The 5,656-nt window shown below is 40.3% G+C and overlaps 1 pseudogene; it reads left to right on the top strand.

The window, feature by feature from the left end:
* Nucleotides 1-719: 719 nt before the first annotated feature.
* On the top strand, nt 720-1,151 carry LOC103249927 (annotated as a pseudogene).
* Nucleotides 1,152-5,656: the final 4,505 nt, after the last annotated feature.

The raw sequence follows: 5,656 nt of genomic DNA, 5'->3' as shown, positions 1-5,656 counted from the left end.
TGATTAGGTCAGAAAGGGTTGAATCCATCTTTTCCTATCCACATGGTTGGATACAACCTGGGTCTGCCCAACCATATTACTCTTCTCTCTGATCAGTCAGTCTCAGTTCAGGGATAAGCAGATGATCCAAGGCAGCCAATTAGAAAATTCTCTGGAATTTTTCTCCCAGAGTTATGAGGACAATGCATCGTTTCTGTTTGGGCTGCTAAGGGTGTAGAATACAAGTATGAGTCTATCAATCTCTACTGTGGATACTATGTTAAGGGAGACTTTTGGAGAGAGAGCTACAGGTAGGAATGAGTATAGAAATATAGATAGAGACAGAAAGAGGTGAGGATGGGCATTGAGAGGGGAATGAAATCAAGCTAGAGATAGGGATAGGTTAGCACCTTAATGGTATGTTTAAGCCCTGCATCCAGCTGAGCTATTACTCTCAGATCTTTTGGTTACATGCACCAATGAATTCCTTTTGTTTAAGGTAGGGTGACTTTGGTTTCTATTGCTTACAACTGAAAGAGTCCTCATATAATATTTACCTGATAGGGTTATATTATATTTACAATAAATAAAATATACAAAAAAAATATATAAAGCACTTAGCACAGCATTTAGCATGCCAAGTTGTCATTGTAAGATGCTAAATACGCAGTAGCTGTTAGTAAGATGAGTTAAGTACAAGAATTACATATTTCTTTCATTCCGGCCGTGGTGCTGGCAGGATGGCCAAGTGTCCAGGCCTCTGTACCTCCAGGAAGCTCCGCAGCCACCATCGGGACAAGAAGTGGCACGATAAGCAGTACAAGAAGGTGCACTTGGGCACAACCCTGAAGGCCAACCCTTTTGGGGGCGCATCCCATGCCAAGGGCATTGTGCTGGAGAAAGTAGTGGTTGAAGCCAAGCAGCCCAACTCTGCTATCAGGAAGTGCATTCGAGTCCAACTGATCAAAAATGGCAAGAAGATCACAGTCTTCGTGCCCAACGATGGCTGCTTGAACTTCATTGAGGAGAACAATGAAATTCTGGTTGCCGGATTTGTTTGGAAAGGTCATGCCGTTGATGATATCCCCGAGGTCCGCTTTAAGGTGGTCAAAATAGCCAGTGTCTCTCTTTTGGCCCTGTACAAAGGCAAGAAGGAAAGGCTAAGATCATAAGTTGTGATGCTGGAAACACCTAGTAATAAATTTAAAAAAAAGGAAAGAATTACATATTTATACTTTTGTGTTTTTTTAAACATAAAAATAACATATGAAGATTCAAAGTGAGAAAGATAAAACATAAAAAGATTCCTAACAGTGTACTATAAGGCTATAGTGTGGCTTTAGAAAAATCACGGAAGCCCTTTGCCACCTATGCAACTAAGGATTTAAGCTACATTATTTAAAGAGGGGGAAGTGTCACTTCTTAATGGAATGGGTCCCAAGCAGAATCATTCATTCATTCATTTTCTTCATTTTTCATTCAATCAGTTTTTCATACCTTAAATGAATATAATGTGCTTGTTCCAAGATGTACAGGAAGAAATAACTGATTCTTTGTTTTCTAAAAAAACTATGGTTTAACACAGAGATAGACATGGAAAATATTTCAAAGCAATTTGTTAATTGTTATCATTAGAGCATGAACCCAGTGCAGAGGCACATAAGAGAAAGGACACATGCATCTGCTCTCTCTGGGGAATCATGGAAGATTTCAAAGGGTTGAGCACTGGAACTGAGACTCGAGTTTTTCAGGTTACTGAGCACAAGAAGGGCATTCTAGGTAGAGAGAACAAACACAAACATGAAATGTGAGGAAGAGTGGCAACTTGCTGAAATACGGAGTTTGAAGTTAGGAGTAATGGTAGATGTGAGGCGGACAGAGAGGCAGGCATCAAACCTTGGCAGCCTTGTGCGATCAGTCAAGGATATTAGGCAGACAGAAGAGTTGTTGCTCCTAGGGGCACAGTGGATAATGTGGATGGCAGGGCTCAGAGCAGGAGCAGATTGCATCAAGGACAGCTGCTAAAGAAATGACCAGACTCCATCTATCAGTTAAGATTCACTTCATCTGCACACACAACAGCAGCAGGAGAAACAGTTCTTTCAACCAGACAGAGATTTACTTCTGTCTTAAACAATTTGAAGATAGGCAGTCTGGGACTGGGGAAGTCCCCCAGTTGTCAGAACAAGGCTCCTTCCAGCTCCCTGTGTGGACCTTGCTCGATATTTGCACAAGATGGCTGCTGGAGCCCAAGCCTTGAGTTTGTGTTCCAGGCAGCAGATTGATGGAAGAGGATCATGCAGGTACTCCACACCATTCCATTTATGTCCTACTATCTTGATGAGGTCATTTGACAACAACTAGCAGCAAGGAAGACGGAAAGACTTGGGTGGGCAACAATGTGTCTAGCTAAAAGCCAATGTTTTAATACCACAGAGGGGATTAAACGGATGTTAGCAGCCCCTGACACAGTACTGTGGATAAAGTAGCATGGTAGGATGAGGCAGGGAGCAAAGCTGTTTGTCATTGCCCAAAGGAATAAGCAAGAACAAGTTGACATGTGCAGGCAATAATGATCACAATGACAAGGCCATGCCTGGGCATTCACTGGTGTGTTTGCTTTGCTCCATAGAGATCTGTACACTTAGGGGCTTGTGCACACACATATACTTAAGTACACACACCGCACAATGGGTCAAAAATATAGTACAACTCTATACACTTCGGTCACAGGTATTAATAATGAATACGAAGCTACCTTGTTGATTCTAAAATTCAGATGACTCTGCTTTCTCATTAATAATAAACCAGACACATCTTTTTAAATATAAACTTCCGTTCTATGCTCCCTGCAAAAATTTTCAAGCTGAGGAGAACTCTGTCTGTCCTATGATGTCAAAGGATTTCTGGAGACTTGGGAATGTTTTAAGAGCTAAGACTTAACTATTTGAGGTGATAGTGAAACCAAGTTTAACCATCAAATTACTATTTTGGACACTGTGTATATCTGTCAGAGACTGTTTTTCAGATTCCCAGAAGAACAAGTCATTAAATAAATATTCTAGAGGGCTTTAGCATCAGCTAAAACCAAACGTATGAAATCTATGACACCGTTAGATTTCCATCTGTTCCAGGAGCTGTTGCTGATACATTTGGGGTCATCCAGGCACTATTTCAAAATAATGTGAGTTGTAGGGACCATTAATCATCTGCAGACTCACTATGGGGGGAGAACACGGTACCAGATGCAGTACACCTGATGCTGTCCCCAATTTACTAGGATCATTTCACAATTCATTCATATTATGGCAGTCTGGTGTTCGAAATCTGCTCAAAACAAGACAAACATATGCTGGATGGCTGCTAGGTAAGCATGTTTCTCAGGGTAATGAATTATACTTAGCAGGTTGCTGCATAAATTAATTTATTCCTGATCTGCAAGAATCATTTGGAATTGTCTCTGGACATTCATGTCAAAAACTTAAAGTTCTAAAGAATAGACTAGAATGAAACTCACACGCTTGCCAGGACCATAACGGAGTATTTCACATTTGATGCTAATATATTGTAAAGTATGTGCTAATGAATTACAAATGGTGTCACATAGTCTTTGCATGTTGTCTTATTAATTCAAGACTTTAGAATTTTAAAATGCATTTTCAATATGATTCAAGTGTATAAATATTAAGGAGGCATTAACCTTTATCAAAATGACTTTTCCTTGTATTAAAAGATCAAAATTTAACATAACAGCGTACAGAATTTGACTTTGCTGTAGAGTGGTTGATGAGAAGAAGAGTGTCTGCCCAGAATTCTTCAGGTAAAAACTGTGAAACCTTTCTTTGGGAATGGCAAGAGTGGGAATAGGAGTTGGGGGGGAGGGGAGAAGAATACTACAAATTGTGAGAAAAGAGTCAATTGAAGGATGTCAGTTCTTTGATTAACATGCTACTCGTCATTCTTTAGCAGAGAATAATAAAACCCTGCGGGCACTAAATAAAATGAGAGTTTTTTTATCCCAGACAACCTACAGAGTTTGTGTCAATTTGGAGTCACTGATGCAAACATTTTGTTCAAATATTTTATTTGTTTTCTACCCACGTGGCACAGACAAGAATGCTTTCAAGGTCTAATGAATATTTTGGTGGATTGTGGGATCCCATGAACTGGCCTCCTGCAGCTGATCAGGGACCTTGGTGAAGCAAATTGGGGCTTAAACTCAAGTCCTCAGAACAGTGATTCACTTATACAGCTATCAATTCACTTACGAAAATAAAAATAAAGAATGAAAGTCAGCCAGATTTGCAACAAATTTCCAGTCTCAGGGGAAACACAGACTACAAGAAAATAAAACAACAAAATAAATCATTTTTGTTTTACCTTGCCAGAATCTTCCATTTTAGGGCTACCACTTTAGGCGGCATTATGACCACTGCACTACCCCCCACACCAGTAAGCCAGCAGTCACCTTGGATTTGTTCACTGTCATGGCCCCATCTTCTGGCACAGTGCCTGGCACCTAGCAGGTGTTCAATAAATATTTGTCGAACAAAACAATAGATATCAAGGGTCATGATGATAGAAACCACCTCTTCAAATTAACTTGGGAAACATCCCAGGGAGTAGTAAGTCATAATTGAAATCTTATACCATAATCCATGTCCCAGAAACTTCTTTTTTTTTTTTTTTTTGAGTTGGAGTCTCACTCTGTCGCCCAGACTGGAGTGCAGTGGCTGCTCGTGGCCACAGCAGCCTCGACCTGCTGGGCTCTGGCGATCCTTCCACCTCAGCCTTCCAAGTAGCCGGAATTACAGGCATGCACTACCACGCCCGGCTGAATTTTTGATTTATTGTAGAGATGAGGTCTTGCTGCCCAGGCGGGTCTCGAACCCGCGGGCTCAGGCAATCCACTCACCTCAGCCTCCCAAAGGTGCGGGATTATAGGCTGAGCCACTGAGCCCGGCCCAGAAACTTCTTAAGGGACTTGTGAATTTCTAATGTTAAGTCTCATTTGGTTAAAAATTCCTATTTGTGCTTCTATATTTATGTGCAATAAATCATAGGGTTATTTATCAACTGTATTGTAAAAAACGAGTCCAAATTGTAGAAATTTCCTATATTAAAGCAAAGAAGATATATTCTGTAAGGGAATAATTATATGAATTGTGGGATATTTTAAGTTGTGATTTCATAAGCAATTCTAATGAGGCACTACCTCATGCCAAAATAATACGTTTTCTCCAATGACTTAAGTCTTTTCCAGTTTGAAGGGAAGTCCTTTCATGAAAACAACCTCCACAACGACCACTGGGGGTACCTTTTGTGTGGTCACAACACTGGGAGCTCCTCTTTCCTATCATACTGATCAACACGTCAGTTTGGGAATCTTGGGTTGAACTCTGATTAGAGTGAAACACTGGATTGCTACTGTTCCCATGGATTTATTTGGAAGAGAAGGAGCGGAGAGAGTGATGACTTCACCTCTAAATAAAAACACAGAAGTACATCTAGATTGACTTTATAGATCATATTTATTAGAGCCAACAATTGTCCCCTTTCCCCTCATTCCCAAGTACTGCTGTCACTAATCAAATTGGTTTCATCCTTTCCATATTCAAAAGGATATGTTTTGTGTTTGCTGGAGTACCTCCTACACTGTGAATGTTTAATACTTAAT

The sequence above is a fragment of the Carlito syrichta genome, unplaced genomic scaffold, assembly GCF_000164805.1.
Source record: "Carlito syrichta isolate Samal-C Ts95f unplaced genomic scaffold, Tarsius_syrichta-2.0.1 Scaffold124506, whole genome shotgun sequence".
NCBI lineage: Eukaryota > Metazoa > Chordata > Mammalia > Primates > Tarsiidae > Carlito > Carlito syrichta.
The sequence above is the reverse complement of the archived record's forward strand: the minus strand, read 5'-3'. Positions and strand labels throughout refer to the sequence as shown.